The sequence below is a fragment of the Parasteatoda tepidariorum genome, chromosome 1 (genome assembly GCF_982258835.1).
Source record: "Parasteatoda tepidariorum strain Cologne lab strain chromosome 1, Ptep-v5.0, whole genome shotgun sequence".
In the NCBI taxonomy this organism is placed as follows: Eukaryota; Metazoa; Arthropoda; class Arachnida; order Araneae; family Theridiidae; genus Parasteatoda; species Parasteatoda tepidariorum.
Window position 1 is genome coordinate 128901394 of NC_141755.1, and position 20259 is coordinate 128921652.

At 27.5% G+C, this 20259-nt stretch overlaps 1 protein-coding gene across 6 annotated transcripts in view; it reads left to right on the forward strand.

Annotated features, from left to right (window-relative positions):
• The first annotated feature begins 8073 nt into the window (after positions 1–8073).
• LOC147816933 (uncharacterized) overlaps positions 8074–20259 on the forward strand; it is a 37755-nt gene continuing 25569 nt past the window's right edge. For 5 of the 6 annotated variants that reach the window (XM_087152711.1, XM_087152722.1, XM_087152716.1 and 2 more), the window contains exon 1: positions 8074–8586. The gene's annotated coding sequence lies outside the window, so the exon portion shown is untranslated. The remainder of the gene's footprint in view (positions 8587–20259) is intronic. The other variant, XR_015429581.1, reaches the window with a different exon arrangement.

Below are 20259 nucleotides of genomic sequence, written 5' to 3' on the forward strand. Positions count from 1 at the left end.
GATAGTTTCAAATATTGATTAGATTTTTTTTTTAAAGTAGGGAGTTTCATTTATTTATAAAATTTCTTATCTCTTAACATATGTTTTTTAGTAGCAGTCAACAGATTTTCAAAGCACATACATTAATTGATCTTTTTTGATTTGTTTGCTACATTTTTCTAAAGTATTAAAAAAACATCACTTAGTAAAATGTTCTAAATCAGAGAATAACAACTTCATGCCTTGAATAAAAGTTACTATGCATGTTATAATTCTCCTTTTTATAAATTTTAACTACATAAATGCTAGTAGCTGGAAGTTGAAAAAAATTGTGTTTTTAAAACTTAATTTAGAAGAAAAAAAATTCACAGCCACTTTTCACTTTATTTTGTTTCTATGATGAAGTTTTAGTGTGAATTGGTGAAAATATTTTTTATTTCAACTAAATTTTAAGAGAAATATAAGCGAAAATTAATTTGTTAAAGACAACATATCTGTTTTTGTAACACTAAGTGCAGAGATATTTACTTGAATAGACTAACTTAGTAGAATTTTTACTTGCATGTCTCTAGCACAGCTCAAATAGACTAGATGAAAAAGAATTTTTCATTACTGTAATATGAGATAGCAATAATTTTTCTTTGAACTGCTTTATGAGCTATGTAAAATCACAATTTTTTTGTATTTAATTGACTGAAAGTCATTTAAGATGCTGAAAACTGTTTCGTCTTGGCACTATCAACTAAATTTTACAAATAGGTTGCATTTAAATATTTTTTCTGTGTATATTATCAATAACCAAGTAACCAGGAGATAAACTTTTAATGCTATGGAAACGAGTGATTCTTGCCCTGTAAGAGAGGCAGAAACAGTTGTCTCTTAAGGGAAAATAGACTATAAAATGAGCTAACACAATTCAGGGATATTTCTGTAACATGATCTATCGGGCCAACTAAAATGAGTGATGTACCAAATGAATTTTAAAATTGCACTTTTTCTAGACTTTTGCAACTGAGCATGTGAACACCACAACATGAAGAGAGCTTGTTTAAACTAAGTATAATTTTATTGGCTCCTTAATAAATGAAGACGTGTTCATGTTTTTATTATTTTATATTTTTGAGATATATTTAGAGAAAAGATATGAGAAACAAACTTTGCGTATGTAGTCAATGATAAAAGACAACAGATATGTGACATTGATTGGCTCTATAACTTCATTCCATGGAATTAAAAATTAAACACCATAATATTATCATTCATGTTGGTTTATGTTACAGTAAAAATATGATTCGTTCAAAAAATTTTTATCGATCAGAAAATGCTTATGTTTTATTGTTTAATAATTAAAAACTATAATGCAATTTAAAAAGTAAAAAAAGTAAGTTAAAAAAAATCTGTGTTATATAAGTAGTATGTATATAATATATAACATCTTATATGTTATAAAAAATTACAGATATCAGCATGGTGATAAATTTAGTAGTCAATCAAGTTAGTAAGCCCGAAAAAAAGTTTAAGAAGTTATTAAGCATGTGAGTAATAAAAAGTGCTGTTTGAAAAAAAAAAAACGTTTGAAGTTCACAAAAGCTTACTTCATTCATTTTTAAATACATACAAATGATTTTCCTCTTATTAATAGTTTCCAATTATGCTTTTAAGTAAATTTTCTAGAATGTGCATGTCCTTGAATTGCAAGAATAAAATCTAATACAGTAGAATTTTTCCTTAATACAAATTTAAACTAAGCTCATTTTTTCATCCCTATTAGTCCTGCAGAGGACTGATCGTTAAGTCACGGTTACCAGTAGAATACTGAAGTCAAGCACCACTGGCTGCAGTCAATAAGTGGGTGAGTGGCGACTTTGATCAGCTTGCGTAGGGACTGAGGGTATGCTGTACAGGTTCTCCTAAAACTGTTTTATCATGAAGTGCTAGACTTCGCATGCAGGACGTCGGGTTACCAAACCAGGGGAGCCATTCCATCTGCAGAAGATCAAAATTGCGATGGCATGTCTTCAAATCACCAAAGTAAATAAAGCAACCTGATGCAATACCTTTCACTTATTGGTGCCAAAGTTATGGCAAACAGTACTAATCTAACTAGTAGTCAGTAACAATTGTTTGTGTCAAAAACAATTGCCAAAAGAAACAAAATTACCTTAAAAAAATATGCAGTTGTTTACCTGGGAGAGACTACGAGTTAGCCCTTAAATTTTATACTCTGTCATGATGGGGTTTTTTTCTTTCTCGTAAGCTGTTGCCTAGTTGTGGGCTGAAATTTGATGAAGGTACACAGGTAGCAATCTATAAATCTTTTATGCTATATCATGTACTGTGCTTTTTTATCAGTAACTAAAATGATTTATGTGAGCAAAAATTTATATATAGATAATACTTCCATATCGGAATATGTTTGTGTCAACAACAATTGCCAAAAGAAACAAAATTATCTTTAAAAAATACACAGTTGTTTACCCGGGTGAGATTACGAGTTAGCTCTTGAATTTCATTCTCTTTCATGATGTTTTTTTTTTCTTTCCTGTAAGCTACTGCCTGGTTGTGGGCTAAAATTTGATTTAGGTACACAGGGAGCAATCTAAAAATCTTTTCTGCTAATAGACAAACATATTCTTTTTTAAATATTTAAAAACCTGAGGTCTATAACGAACAATGGTTGCATGAGTGACTTACAAAACATCATTGTAAAATAGTTTATCTACTTAATATGTACTAAGTCTCATAATCAAGTATTAATGTTGCTTACACAAATAGAAATATATATATATATATATATATAATTAAATATATATATATTCTTGTTATATAGAAATTATGCAGATTCCTTAATGTTGTGCATTGAAAGGAAACATACACAAGAAAATTATTTATAAAGATATGTGATCAACAAATATACTAAAATGAGGTTCTAAGATTGTGTCTCCCGTGCTGTGTGTGAGTCCTTTAAAAATTTTACTTTGTATATTTATAGGAAAAACTTAATTATTAGTAAATTTTAAGAAATTTTATTTCAAAGCCAAATTTATAAACAAGTTAATTTTATGTCTAGAATACCAATGTTGATTATATCTATATTACTTAGCTTCACTTAATTGGTAACTGTTAAGTTCTAACAAAAATCATAGCAAAATCAATCATTATAATAAAATGTTCCATGCATGATAGAAACATCATTTTTCACTCATTTTCATTTATATAGAATGAAAAAAAATCAGATTATTTTATTAAATGTATTTTTGTATAACACATATAGAAAAATAAAGTAGGTAATAAAAACAAGCATACATGTTATTATACATCAATTTTATTTATAAAGCACTTATAGGGTAAACTAACCAATGAAGGAACATTTAAGCTTAGCTTGCCTTTAAAAAAAATCATGAACATTTCAAAATTTTTAATTTTAGCTAAATGATGTTGTCGACATATTTGTTATTAAATGAGAATTAGGTAAAAAAAAAATCTGATAACTTACATAATATTGTTTTAAGCTTTTGGTGGTTTAAATAATAAGTAGTAAGATAACCAAGTGAAGGAACAGTTCTTACCAGTGAATAAACACTAAATTTTCCAGTGAATGAACACTTAATTTTGAGAATGTTTGATGCTCGTTAGGAATTCATAGGCCACACAAGTGTCTAAAAACAAGATTTTACTTGGAATTACAACATATAACCACAGTTAACGTGGAAAATGTTACTTTTTTTTCAGTCATGGAATGGAAAGTAAAATATGTTTGAATACATAATTTAAAAAAAAAATATTTCATTTTTTTTCCTCACAGTTTAATAATCTATTCTAAATTATGAATGTTTATTTTTTTGTTTACTCTTTTCCCCATATTTTTTTAAGCTTTTTTTAAAATCTTTTTAGGTATTTTTTTTTTCTTTGTCATACTTTCTGCTTGAACTTTTTTTCAGCTCTTTCAATCTCTTTAAATTTTCGTTCTTTTTCTGAAGTTAATGCAAAAAAGTAATTTATTTCTTTTTCTTTTGATTTAACCGTCCTCTTTTTTCCAAATTTTTGGCTAATGTAAATGTATCTTCGAAATTTCTTTTGATTTTTCAGTACCATTTCTAGAATTCCTCACTGGATAATAAATGAGAAAAAGGAGTTTCGAAGTTTGAGTAAAATCCATCTCTCATTGACTTATATCTAGTAGGTCTTCAGCAGTACTTACCATTTACTTATGGAACCAATTGTTTTTGCAACTAACAAATGCCTTAAGAGGACTTATCTCAAAATCAGTTTTCAAGATACTTTCATTATCAATGCTAGTTGTATCAGCTTCAGTGCCAAAATTTGATGAACCAAATGTTCTTTTTGAAATAAATTCTTCCATATGGAGAAAAGCACAGGCAATTGGATATTTGGGAGATTAAACTTTTCTGTCAATGTTCCTTTAAAAATTTGCAACATAACTTGTGAGATTTCCTTCTCAAGCTTCTGAAGAAATAGCGCATCGTTACTCTCAAAGCATGTGTTTTGTTGATAAGTTGTCTTGCTCATTAACTCTTGGTGTCTGTTTTGCATGCATTTGTTACAGTCAACGTTTTCTACATCGAATGGAAAAATATCGCATTTCATAAAAGCATTTTAACTTCATCAGTTGATGCCTCAAAATCTTATTTAAAAATGGATGTAAAACTTTCTCGACATATTGTTTTACAATTCTTTTGTTTTCAAGATCTAACGGGAGATTTCCATGAATTAGGTAGAAAACTAAACCAGAAAATTTGTTTTGATGAACAAAACTTTCTCAGTTTCAAATTGATATGAGTTTTATACCTAGGGAATAGGGAATTTAATAGCATTTTTAATTACCCATGGGTAGTAAAATTTGCAATATATTTGTAAAATGTTGCTGCAGTCATCGTTTTATTTCATGAATCGCTTTTTCCAATGAAATATTTAGCAGGGACTGATTCTGTAATATCTCAAAGGATTCTTCAGTAATTCTTTTATTCTTTTGAATTTTTTTCTGAAGTTATTCAAGCCTGACAAGTCTTGAGAATGGGTGATTATATTTGAACTCTCGAAACATGTCGACTTTTACTTCCCTCTTCATATTCTAATGCACATTCGTAAGGTTTTCTATAATCTACGATATTTCTTTTTTCTATAACTCAAAGAATTGCTGAATGCTTAGTGGCATTTTAAAAGCATTGAAATATGTTATGTTTAAGAATAAGATATTGAAATATACGATAAAAGCCAGTTGAGTTTTTATCGTCAATTATACTGTTTTACATTTGGATCTTGATCATTATTTTGATAAGGATTTTACACTCGTTAAAGTAAACATATGCATTTCAATATTTTAACAGGATTCATGTGGTCTTTAAAAACGTAAGAGCATCAATATTGTAAAAGTTATATTTAACTTAAAAATTAAAGTTTTGAGACCAGATACTTTGAGTTAATGAAATTAAATATTTTAACTTTTAAGTTTTTGTGCCCCCATTTCAGTATCTTAAGGATCTTACGAGCTCTGTTTAACAAGAGAGTATCAGATATATACAGGGTGATTCTAAAAAGATGGGCAAAATTTTAATAAGTGATAGTACACACCCAAGCAAACAATTTTCATCAAAGGAAGCATGGTCGAAAACAAAACGCAAAACCGCTAAAGGGCGTCAAAGTTCATGTTCTTATATGAGGCAAAAACACATAAAGAACGATGAAATTAAGTTATAAAAGCAAATTTAATGGCATGTGATTACAATAAATGTTCAAAACAGTGGCTGGCAGCGACTATGCATGCAGTACAACAGCGAAGAAAAGATAGGTGAACATTCTGAAACACACCAGGCATATCACGAACTTTCCCTGCAGCGGCCGAAAGCTTGGCGACAAGTTCTTCTGCAGTTTCAATGGGAGTCTTATACATAAGACGTTTGCATCAAACAACTTTCCAAATGCGCCAGCACCTTTGCGTTTTGTTTTCGACCATGCATTCTTTGATAAAAATTGTTTGTTTGGGTGTGTACTATCACTTCCTAAAATTTTGCCCATCTTCTTAGAATCACCCTGTATAAGAAAACGAAAATAATCATAGTAGCAGTATTTGGTGGTAAATGTAGCTTATCGTAATTGAAGAATATGCTGTGTGACATTTTATGGTGAATTTACGAACATAAGTTTCGGAATGTATCGAAACATGAGGATGCTATTTGCTAATCATCTTTATCCAAAGAAGAAAACCATGTAACCTAAATATCTAGCAGAATGAAGCGATTTTTTAACAATGAATCTTACAATATGCAACATTATTTCAATATCTTATTCTTAAACATAACATATTTCAATGTTTTTGAAATGCCACTAAACATTCAGCAATTCCTTGAGTTATAGAAAAAAGAAATATCGTAAATTATAGAAAACCTTGTTAATGTGCATTAGAATTACTATACAATCTACATTTAATTTTCAAGCACTTTTTTCCTTCAAACTTTCTTGCCTCGAAGACTCTATTAAAGCTGTAAAAATGATTATCCCTGAAATTTTGTATATAGCTATAATAAGTTATGTTAATATGATTTTAGTATGAGATCCTCTAATAAATATAGCAAAAGCAGCATAATCTAAATAATATCAGATAAAAAGTTCGTGTATTTAAATTCTAAAAACTTAGAAAATCATAAATAATTTATAAATCAATTCAAATTTTCTTTTCAAATAGGATTAAAAAATTATTTTTTTTGCATTTTGGACAGAAATCAGCTTAAAAATTGTCTATTGCCTGGAAACTACGAGATATTTACTATTAACAACTAATTAAACCTCTCCGAGCAATCACGAAACATTATTTCATTTTTTTTTACAGTCAGGGATTGGTTGCCTAGCAATCTAGTAAAATTAAGCATTCCTCTTTTGAATTAGTCAATGGGTTATCTTAAAATAATCATTTGCGCAGGCGACTTTTTTTTGGCTGTTTTCTGGACTATCGCCAAATATATAAACCTTTATTGCGACCCAATTTACTACCCAATTTTTTTAAAATTTTTTCTACCCCCCCTAATTTGCATGTCTAGATTCCAAATATGTAAAAAAAAATATATGTTTATTCAGAGAAAGTGCGTTTTTGTGTCCGATTTCGAAACTTAATTAATAGTTAGCACTAATTAATTAGCATGTTTGAGGTCACCCCCAGAAACCATTAAGATTGACACTTAGTTCGTGAAAATCCGATCATTAGAACGAAAGTTATTCAGGGTGATTCTTTTTTTTTGCGGACTGTACACTTCCATGCAATTGTAAAGTTAGACTGAATATTTTTGTTTAAATTTGTAAAAGAGGGTTTTTAAGGTGCAAAAGAAACTTTTATATTTTCTCTTTTATAGCATATTTTATTTTCATTATTTCAAAAGAGGTGCCAATAAGTTTAAAATTATACATTTTTGCCTATTTTGATATTACCTTTTGCTCTGTATATTTTCAATTAACCAGTATTAAGCTTAAGCAAATACAACATGTCTTCATGCTACTAGTGTAGACAAATGGTGGTATGGGTAGTGTGGACAATGACTCTGTTCAACTTCCAATGGAATAAATGTTTATTGGTTAAATATATAATTCATTTGATATTGGTTAAATATATAATTCATTTGATATTGATTAAATATATAATTCATTCATTTCCTAAATCAAAATGATTTTGCAAAATAATATACCTTTACAATTAATGATTTCAATATTTAGCACAAAATCTTTAGATTAATTCATCCCTTAAAAGTTTTAAGAAAATTTAAAGGTGGTGTTTTATCAAGTTTGATAAAAGAATACCATTCAATATAGATAAATTAAAGAATTTTTGCCATACGTTAAATTAAAACAACAAATGGTTCTCTTTTGCCAGTGGTTTTCATTACCCCAGTAAAGGAAATATCACTAAACCATGCTCTCCTCGTGTTATCCATTCAAACCATTACATCATCAAATTAAAATTATGGTTATTAAAACTGATTCAATTTTAAGTTGATTCAATGCTATCAAATAAATCAAATTGAATAGTAATTTTTAATGTATTGATTTAGTTTAAAATGTCTTTTTTAGTTAAGTGAAATGCCCTCCAATAAGGCTTAGATTGTAATTGATTTCATTTTTGCTTTAGATATACCATTCTGAGTTATGATAAATGACTACTTAATAAATTATCAAATTCGTAACTAGCACCTTAACTTGTCCACATTAGTCCGGTGTAGTAAAGATAGCGAGGGGGGAAATTATTACAGAAAACTTAAACAACTTTGTAATTCTAGATATAAACCAGAATACAGGTTCAGATTATTATTGAAAAAAATTCTTGACTAGTTAAAAACTATATTTAATAAGATTTTTAGACAAATTTGTAAGAAATGTATCTCTCCAAAACTAACCACCAGAAGGGTGTATGTTAACACACATAACCAAACCCTCACCTCCTATAAAATATTTCCCCTTAAAAAGTTCATTAATAATGTTTGAATTGTCAACTAAAAAATGTTTATGTTTTCAGCACAATTTGGACACTCCTCTGATACTCCTTCTGGCATTCTCTTCCCTTTTTATGATCATGATACTTGAAAGGTGTATCCTGCTGGAAAGGTCAAATATTTGCTTGATTTTCTTTCTTTTAAAGTCTTGAACAAAATAATGCTTTTTAATGAATAATATGCTATTTTTATAACTATTAAGAGTTTGGAACATCTCAGGGTTCTTAGTTGTCCTGATATTCTTGATATTTTTGATCATATATTGTCCTGATTTTTATCTACTTTGTCATGATATTCCTGATTTTTGTGTGTTCAGAATATTCCATTTTTTTACAAATACAAATCATGTTTATAATTACTGAACTGCCCATAAGAGAGTTTGAATTTTCTATTATTTTGGGAATGGTTAAATTATTTTGAAAAAATTGAATTTTCAATCCAACATCTTTTAAAACGCACACTATTCGATGGTTCAAATTTATGAACCACTAACTTATATACACTATTAAGTCATACAACCTTACCTGCAGGATACTTTGTTTCAAATTATTTAGGAATGCAGTCACTTTTAAAAAAGATACTCAATAAATCTTATGTAGTATCAAATTTTTATGGTAAATAATTCACGGTCCATAAACTTATTTATGCAAATACAATAACAAACATTAAAGTGTTGATTTTTGTAATTTTAAAAGTTATATTGATTTATCTCTTTCATCTAATTTAAAAAATAATCAATACTTATCATGTCGTAACATTTTCAAATGGGAAATTGAGGTATTATCCACTAAATTACTTTTGCACAAAAGTGTTAAGAAACACATTCACTGCGCTTTTGTTTCAAGATTTGTATCAAGAAACCCTACTTTAAACTTATTTGTTTAATATGTTGACTGCCACATCACCCATATTCAGATATCAGCTTAGTTTCTGATCAGACCACGTCACCCATATTGGGGTGGCGCTTATTTAACTCCTTGTGAAGGATATTCGTATGTATTTGAAAAGATATTTCACAGGACGTAACAAAACCGAATTTTTATAAAAGTAGTACAAAAATGATTTATTAAAGGAAATTATTGTGAGCCTCATAAAAGCTTTCTTCTTCACTTCTATTTGACTCGCTAAGAAATAAGTTTTCCATTTTCTTTTCGAAAGTTTAACTTGTTAGAGTAAAGATTTTAAGTAATATTCCTCATTGATCCGAACTGATTGTGTGAAGTGGCGAGATAAGAAGCAACGGACACAAATAAACAGACATGATACTATGGAAACACACAGAGCGATATATTATTCTCGTGATCTCCAGAGACTCACGTTATTGAAATATCATTGGAAGCAGAATACGCTTTACTCATGGCGTGAGGGTGATTTCACTGTAAATGCGTGTCTATGTGTTAAGGAAGTCTTGAACTCTATTATAAAATTTAATTAAACATTGGTATAAGAGAATGTTAACTGATTGATACTGATTATTTATTTTTTTATTTCAATGTAACAGCACTGTAAAATTGTATATGTATTGATCTCTAAATCTTATGAATTGTTCAGTACTCCATTAATGGAATTATACTGGATACTGTTAAACTATCTGACTAAACAAAGTTTTGAAACTAAAAATAGTATATTGTGTAATTCTTTTGCTATAAAATTCACTTTTAATGTATTTAAGTTAATCAAAATTTGCTTCTTTTTTTTTTTTTAATAGTTTGGTATATAAATACTTTGCAAAAAAATGCTCTGAATTTTTTTTCTTTCGCTGTCCCAAAGACGGAACAACTGTTAGTTCACCATTTGAGTATTCTTAGTCTGCACTCTTTATGCTAATTATGAAAATGGGACAAAATGTCAATATGAAGAAGAGTCACAGTTAATGGAAATATAAAGCAATTGTAATCTAATTTTTTAATATTTGAAAAACTACTGTAGATTGCATTTTCTAAGTTTGCAGAACTTCGAATAGAATTTAAGAATTATTCTTTGATTTTTTATAATTTTCTTGTTGGTAGAAAAATCTGGCCAAATTAAAGGCTTTTAAAAAAAAAGTTTAGGATTCTTTTTTTTTTTTTAATATTTAAACTTTTTTTTGTAAAACATTGACAGCAAGATAATTCTTTACAGCAAGATAATTTCTCTTTCTCTCTTTATAAATATATAACACACAGTGCGCAAAATAAAAGACAAACCACCCTGAATAATTTTTGATTTGATGATTCAGATCTTCACATTCTAGGGGTTAATTTTAATGACTTCAAAAAGGGACTTCAATTATGCTAATTAATTAGTGCAAATGATATTTTAAATTATGAAATAAGACACAAAAATGTACTTTCTCTAAATAAACATATCTTTTTCGATGAATTAAAATTTCTGTCCCCCAAAATTATTGGGGGTAGCCGCAATATGGTCTCAATAGTTTGACAGGAGAACGCTCCAAAGATTTGAACCCCTTAATATTTTATCTTTTTGCTTAATTCGCCATATCTGGAGAAAGTTTTAAGTGAAAAAAGGAAAAAATTTGCTCGCAGTTATAAAGTTCGTTTAGCCTTAGATAAGTCCGTGTAAGCAATAATGTTTAGGGAATATTTATTAATTTTTATTACTTTATTTAATAATAATCGGGAAAAAAATTTAACATTAAGACATGCAATATTTTACATTGTTTTTAAGAATGTATTTTTGAATTGCAAATTACAACATTTGAGCAAATGGTTCCTGAGAAATCGAATTTTAAAAATATAAAATTTTCAGAGGAGGATTTCTCGGAAACCATTGGACCGATTTCACTCAAACTGCGTAGTTTGGATTTTAAAATTACATTCTTTAAAATAATGCAAATAACTGTATACCTTACAATTCATAAGTTTCTTGACTATTAAATAAAATAATAAAAAGTAGTAAATACTTGCTAAAATTTATTTTTTGCATGGAATTATCTGTGTCTAAACGGATTTTATAATTGCGTCCAACAATTTTTTTAATTTGCATAACAATTTCTGTTCCTATGGGGAAATATGCAAATAGTAAAATTAACATTAAGGGCCCAAATTTAGACTGCTCTCCTGATCTAACTTTAGTGGCCATATTTCCGAGATAGCGAGAAATATTCCCCTTCATTTAGGGGGTAAATAATTCTAATTTGTCAGAAAAAGGGTGTGTTTGTTCAGAGAAAGTATGTTTATGTGTCTGATTTTGTGACCTAAAATATTATCTGCTCAAATAACTTAGCATATTTGAGGTCACCCACTCAAACCATTGAGTCCTAGAATATGAAGATCTGATCATTAGATAAAAAGTTATTCAGGGTGCTCTGTTTATTGGTTTATGCAATGCACATTAGGTAATTTTCTATGGATTTTGAAATTTTATAGCATTTAAAATTATAACTTTCATGTTTGCTGCACTGGCTTTTATTTATTTTCCTTTGTAAAAGAATTTCCGAAAACACTCTTAATCTTGTAGGGCAAGAGTTTTTAATTGATAAACAAAAAATTGTCTGAAAAACTTATTTTTAAAAAATATTTTGGAAATCATTCCTTGTTCAGAAAGGTCTTTAGCAGTTAAGAAATAAAAAATCAGACAGACATGTATGCAATTTTACAACAGTAATTATTGAAAAGATCGCTGGTGCCATGCCAGGAAAATGGTTTTTGAAAAAAAAAATTTTTTTGGGGGGGGGGGGGAGTATAGAATGTATGTAAGCAGTTTATAAATAATAATTTTTTATTATAATAATAACAGAATATCTGATTAACAGAAAATTATCTAGATCTGAACATAGGCAATAAAGAGGTATGATTTTGTTAAAGAAAATTTCTTGAAAATTTTTTTTTGGCTTGTTTTTGACTCATTTCACGGTTGTATACTAACATGACTTTTTCTATTGTTTTTTTTTTTTTAATCCAGTGTCATACTCCCTTTTAGAGTTTAGAAAAATGACCAAATCATTTCTGTTATTTCTAAAAGTAATTTTCTGTTAATAAAAAATTCCCATAAATGCTCTTAAAATGAAATAAATAAATCCTTTGTAATTAAATAAAAATTTTAATCTGAGACATGGTTTCTTTTCTGAACTTTCATATAACATACAATTGTATTTAAATACTTAAAAAAAAATGAGATGTAATTTCCATTATACTTTGAAATTAATATGAAGATCTAAAATAACAAAATACTAAAGAAAGAAAATTTGTTTTGATACATGTGCACCGTTAAACATTGTTCATAAATAAACTTTCACAAAAGGCTAGATTTAGAGGGTTTAGATTCATATTTAAATAGACATATTTAATAGACTTAAATAGACTTAGATATTTAAATAGATAGTATTTAATAGAAATAATTTTGTATCAGCTGTAAGTTAACTTCGAAGTTATTTATAACTAGAATAGTCTTCTAGACTTAATTTCTGTTTAAGGTGTAAGAATAATATTGGTATTTCCAAAAAATTTAAAAAAAAATACATTTGCTCTAAAAAGGAAAAATTACCTTCCAGAAACAAATAATGTGCCCCAAAAATTGAAAAACTTTCTCTAATATTGCAAAAGTATCCAAAACTGCAAATGCCATCAAAATCTTTATTTTAACTATAATATGTTGTAGGCCAAAAATGGACCATATGCCATTGAAATTTACAATGCCTTTAAAATTGTCTATAATCATTTTTAGTTTCATCAAATAAATTTTATGAAGTAGCTGTTGCTACATTTAATGACTATGCCTAATATTTGTCATATGGTATATGAAGCATTAAAAAAGCTTCATTAATTATGAATTATAACTATTTAATTTCTGAAAAGAGTTTAGTTAAAATAATATAATTAACTGCATTTTTAAGCATATTTTAAAAGTATGAATTCATTTATGATTTGTAAAATTATTTTGTTAAAATTATTTTCTCCAGCAACTGTGCTTAAATTACTGTTTTGTTCATAATATTTTGATAAACTTTAAGGCCTGCTGCAATTGTTAGAGAATTGGATTTATTTTTTCTTATAAAATTTCCTTTTTATTGTGAAGTTTCTCAAATTTTCTATTAATAATTCCTTTTTTATTTTAAAAGCATACATTTTATTTGCTATTTCTTTTTAAATTTTTTTTTTGTTTTTTTTTCGCTTTTCAGTACTAAAAATTACATTTATACATTAACCATCATTACTCTAAAAATAGATTTGTACTAAAAAATATGCATATGATGTCTAATTTACATAAAAATAATTATTTCTATTTACTCTACAGATACTGTTATATGATTCTTGATGAGAATAATCTGAATTGTTAGCTATATATGTTTGAATTTTACCTGTTTGATATGAGTCATTAACTCTGAGTTTTATTAATTCTGAAATATCAGGAAAAACTTTCAATTTTGAAACAAGCATAAAACATAGAAAATCAAATTAATTGTTTCACAAATCAATAAATTATTTTTTTATATATTTCTGTAGACCAAATTATATGTTTTTTAGTTTGCCCTTTGTCTTTTTTAAAAGTAGTCTGGCATATGTCTTCTGTTTAAAAAAATTTTCTTATTTTTTCTTAAATTTTTCCTTAGCTCTATATAAAGCCTGTATTGTATGACATATTCTGTTTTCCTACGTTTTAATTTATTTTTTCTCAAGTGCAGTCTACTATTTTTCAAGTCAAGATAATCGATCATATGATTTTAAATAAAATATTAAGAAAATATTCCAACATAAAATTATAATAATCATGCACTTTACTAGTTAAACAAGCTTATTTTGCAAAAAATATCTACCTTCAAAAGAAAAGTTTATTTGAAAATTGACTTACCCTAAATTTTTATTATGAAAACTTTTTGTTAGATTTCTAAACTTATAAGTCCGTATTCAAATACTATTTAAATGTATAATTTTTAATGGATAATTTTTATTTAGTAAGAGTCAGATATTATTAAACCATTTAAGTGTTTGGCATATGTTTATTTTGTCCTAAATTAAAGTACATCAAAATCAGGGCAGCTTCTATATAATGAAATAAACTAATACAGTATATATACATAGTGCTCAGTAAAGTTAAAGTATCAATGCACCCTTTTAATTTCCAAACAGCTGCAGCTATTTTAAAATGTCTGCAGCTATTAAAGTGTCTAGGTATTGTAAAATAGGCAGGTACTGCATGATTATATTACTTAGAATGCCAACTGGAAGAAAGTTGTGGATTTGTGTTCCTATCTTTACAAGATATGGGATCTATCCTTATGAGATATGGGGAAAAGTAATGAGGATGATAATAATTTTAAAGTTTGGAGTTCTTTGTTAGAAACTAGTTATTTTATCTGGATCATGTAAGGTTTTTGAAAATTATTTCATATTTTGTGAAAGTATATAGGGCTTAAAAATATTTTTTGAGTGCTTAAAAAGTACTTTTTTCACTTATTTTTGTGATGTTTGGCTACACACCCTGGAAAAGTTCGTTGAGTACTTAAAATGATCATAGTACATTAAAAATTGCTAAATCCAAACCTGTGCATAAAAAGTAAATATGTTTAGTTAAACCTATTTGCATATAAAAACCCTTATAACTTCCAAACTATGAAACTTTCAAACTTCAATACCTTTACTTGTTTTTATATCTGATGCATATTAATTAATTTTTCTTAGATAAATAGTAATTTAAAGGTTTTTATACGTAAACTTTTATTTTTGTATTCTTGGCTTTTTTTTAAATCATATTCAGAACAAAACAATATGCAGGACCTATTTAATAGCAATTTTAAGCACACAAATGTGTAAAATTGTATTTTTTTACACACTTATTTCTTTTCTCTCTTATTTTCTTATTACTTCTAAATTTTAAAATCTAGGTTTTTGGGTCTTGCCTTTTTTGATATTACTTAAAAAAAAAGCACATGAAAAAATACATAACTTCGCTTGACAGCTAAGCGTTGAAAAGTGCAAATTAAAATACAAAGCTTTTAAAGCTCTTGTCTTTTGAGAGAAATTATTATTTCATCATTGACTATTTGAATGTCTTCAAATTCTGTTCTGGCGCCCCAACTACTTGGTTCGGATTTAAAAACAACATTTTTAATTATTTATTTTCTTTTGATCATGTTCAATTTAGAATAAAGGAAACTTACGAAACATTACCTCACTTGCTCAGACAGCAGCGTCTGATGCTTAAATATTTATCAGTCTAAATTTGTATTGTTTTTTTCTTCATTAAATCATATTAACTATTAAACTTTTGGTTCTATTGACATGAACAAATTCATCAGAAACTACACCTCCCTGTCTAGATAGCATAGTTTAAGTTTTGTACCACTCTGACCTCTTCTGTAAATTCAAGATAGCTTCAAAAGCTCACATTGAACTTAAAATATCTAAATTTTTCTATAACTTTTGAAACAATTAACAGCTTTACTCTAAATATTTTCATGTTCACTTATTTTGGTAGAATTATTTTAGAATTTTTTTTCCAATTTTAAGTAATAAAGACTCCTATTTTTACTAGTCCCATAGCTTTGTGATTAACGGAGTAAATATGATGTAAGTACTCATTTTTCCAGACATAAAAGTTATTTTAAATTTCAATAACGTCGCTAGGAAATAAAATTATGTATATATAATATTGGATCATTAAATCAAGCATCAGCATTGGCACAACAGCTCTTTGTGAGCCTTACTCAGAAGCTTTTCCCATTCTGCCCTTCTCCCAGCAATTGATTTCCAGTTCTTTCCTTTTAGGATGGCAAAATCCTCATCTACACCATCTTTCTATCCCTTTTTAGGCCTTCCTCTTGGCCTTTTATTGGAGGGGGTTACAATAAAGACTCTTTATGCTGTACGTTCTGGGCTCATTCTCACTGCATGCCCAGCCCATCTCATTCTACTTAGTTTAATAGATTTAATGATATCATCACTATTAAGGATCTTATATATTTCAAAATTATATCTTTTTCTCCAGTTGTTGTTATCGAGGATAGTAGTTAAGTTCATGAGATACTGAAGTAAATTTATTTAGTAGACTATGTCATCTATCAGAAGGTACCTCAAGATAGATTCAAGTGTCTTATATACTAGTGCTTTGGTATTTAATATTTGTAGTGGTAGTTACGCCACACTATTCCCCTTCCAGAATTTTATCTGTGATAGAATTCGATGAATGGATAATACTAGTTGATTCAAGCGTTTTTTTATTTTTATCAATTTGCATTGATAAAAATATTCTTCATTTTTTTTGTTTATAGCATTTCGCTCATTCAAAGATTTAATAGGCATTTTAATTCGTAATACAATAATTTATTGACGATCTTAAAATAAATTGGTATTAATTTAGAAGTTTAAAAAAAGTAGCTGAGTATTGTTCCCTGCAGTATATTATTCGGCTTAACCTAATATTCGATTTGTACTTTGAATACCGAAAACTATCCTAAAATTTTTTATATCACACTTAGGAAAAAAAATTACATTGTATTTTGCATGATTGACATTATTTAAAAATTGTAATATGAAATTTAAAATTGAAATTGTCTGTAAAAATTGTAAAAAAATTAAAAATTTTATGTAAAAGAAAAAATATTTTTTACTCCATAACATTGGTACACATTACAAATGAGAAAAATATGCTTCATATATTACATATTTGTTTATTCAAGAAATAGGTTTACAGAACTGTTTGTTAACAGAATGTCATTATACTTTCAATCAGAGGCTTGATAAATTTATTTAATTACTATTATTTATATGTTTCCCATTTTATGAAGAAAGGATTTAGTACAATATAGTAATAAGTAACTTTTTGTTCCAAATGTGATATTTTTGCTGTTTTTGTTAACTGTTTAAAAGATATTTTCAACATGCTTCCCGAAGTTCCAATAAATGACAATAATTGTTAAATATATTTTTTTACCTAAACAGAAAACCTTATATGATTAGCCCAACGATTTTTACCCTTGACCCATTAACAGTGATAATCTTACACTTAACTTTCTGGTCGTTGCAAACCGGGAGTAAAACCCACATAGACCAATCATTGAACCCGGGACACCTCATTGGGAGGGGAATTTCTTTTCCGCTGCGCCATCGTGATTCCTCCTTGACAATTTTATTTTATATTGTCATTTGATACAGTCATGAAACAGCAGATCCAGTTTTGGATTTACGACTATCAATGTTCAACTACGTAGATTTGTAATTTTGCGCCCAATCCAGAAAACAAGATATCAAGTATAGGGGGAAATTGCCTCCATGGAGGACTTTTTTTGATAAAACTAAACCGCATTTGCGTTACACGGCGAAGAAAACCACTAAAACCTCCCACAGTTAATCTGGCCGCAATGGGACTCAAACCAGAGTGACCACCCACCTCGAAAGGAAATCCTCGATTATGAGGAAATTTTTTTATACTGGAAAAAAACTGGAAAAGTCAGGGAAATTTGGATTAAGACCTGGAAAAATCAGGGAATTCCAAAGAAAAGCTGGAATTTTTCTCTTAATTAAAATTATTTTACCATCCATTACATCCACGCTTATTTAGACGTAAATTTATCGTAAAAAAAGTTGAAATATCATCAACTCAGTAATACTTTTCTTGCATTAAAATTCTCTTCATTAAAATTCCTGCGAAACTGGAATACCATTGCAAACTCTTTTGTGTTGCGAAATGAATGGAGAAATCTTTTTCCTCTTTGGAGATTATGGGACTATGCAGTTTAAGAAAGGCAAAAATGTGGAAGAAAGGATTAGGATATTTGCTTCTGTTTATAAAAGTAGCGTTTAATTTTTTTTTCTTTAAATCTTCTTTTAATCTGTGGGCTGAATTCATTAATTGTTCAAGTTTGTTCCGATACTTTGGGAGTATTTTTTTCTTTTAACAAAATTATTCAAAATGTTTTAGTATTTTTAACTTTATAAAATTCTCCAAAAAATAATTGTTCATAATTTAATTAGAGATTTTATCTTGAAAATTTGAAAAGTTAAAAAAGATGAAATTGAAATCTTGAAAAGATTTTTATCTTTTTTTGAAAGCTTTTGTCCATTGAATTATTTTTTTCTGGATTTCATGATAAATTTTATTTTGATATTTCCGAAATTGTTTCTCCTTTTACCCTGTAAAGCTGTCAAAACCAAGGAATGTATGGAAAACATGTTAAATGACATATAAACTTAGAATGGAATTATTTTTTATTTAAATTTGTTTGTTAGAAAGAAGGAAAACAAAACTTTGCTTTTTTGTTTTGCACTGTACAGGGACAGGTTTCAAGTTGGGCAACCAGATGACCAAAATTTTAAACTTAATATTAAGTGAACTAAGTATTATTTCCAAGGTAAAAAGTCGAAGATTTAGAAATAAAGATTTTTAACTTATAAATATCAGTTTTCAATAAGTCATAGGCTGTTAAATGAAGGGCAACATCATTTCAAATTTTCATCCATGGTAAGAGAATCTGTAACAAAGTACAGTTTTAAGAATTCACACTAAAGAGAAAATAGGAATAATAATAATTAAAGTAAACTATAACAAAACAGGTTATCTTGCACAAATATGTAGAAACATTTCTTATTTTGATTTACAAAAAAATTTCTCAAGATATACTTTTGATGTTTTACGTGTGACACCAAAATACATCATTAATTGTACTGTAGCACCAGGATTTAATATAATAAAATTATTTTTTCTGTTTAAAGCAAGATTTGATAATAATATATATGTTTATTTTAAATTAATAGTTAATTATTTTTACGCACCACTCAGACACCACTGTTTTTTTTTTCATTACATTTGTTTTTTATTTATTTTCATCTTTTATTTCACCTTTTCTTTATAAAATGAAGTAAAATATGAAGAGAAACAATATAAATATTCCTTAAGGTTATTTTAAAATAATGTATTTCACCTCAGTAACCTAATTTTTGCAACTATGTTGTACTTTGAGTTATTTATGTTATAGCTTAAAATTGATCAATGAAGTTTTAATATATTTTTTTAATTTAATTTAATTTATTTATTTAAGGTAACTATCTCAGTTTTAATTTAATTTTATTTATTTATTTATTTAAGATAAGCATCTCGGTTTTAATTTTTTTAGTAACAATTTAATTTCATTTAGAACATTTTAAATCAATCATTTTGCTTAGAGCTTGAATAATGTGTGTATTGAGAGAAAAAATAATTTCTGAACATTCTATAGTTATTTATTTATTTATTTTAAGTAAAGAAGAGAAATAATTTTATGGGGGGGAAATATTAAACCTACTTGCATAGCAAACTACAACAATAACTCATATCCTATTCAATCTTTAGGTAAATGGGGTAAAAATTATTAGTTATTTATTGGGCCTGTAATTGGTCAACAAAACTGGAGAAGGGGTATTAAAAAGAGACAAAAATTTATTCGGGAATTCATATAAAAATTTATTCAAAAAATTTGACCCATCTTTTATACTACAGCCGGACATATGTTCTTTCTTGTTCAATGCTAGCTATGCCACTAAATGGAAGTAAAAGCCATATCGGTTAATATTGTCTGCTACAAAAAGATTATTTAATTTTATGCAGGCAATAAATAAAGCTATGATTATAATGTTTCCTGTGCCCAGAAAAATTTGTTATAGGCTAACAATACAGTATAAAATTTTTCCCATATTTAAAAAGAAAAGTTTTTTATTCCATGTTTTTTAAAATGATATTGCTTAAATATGAGTTTTATTTATATTGCTGTTAATATATTACATTGATGTTAATATATTACATTGATGCTAATATATTACATTGTTGTTAATATATGTTGCATAGCTAAAATGAGTGATTTTTCAACTAA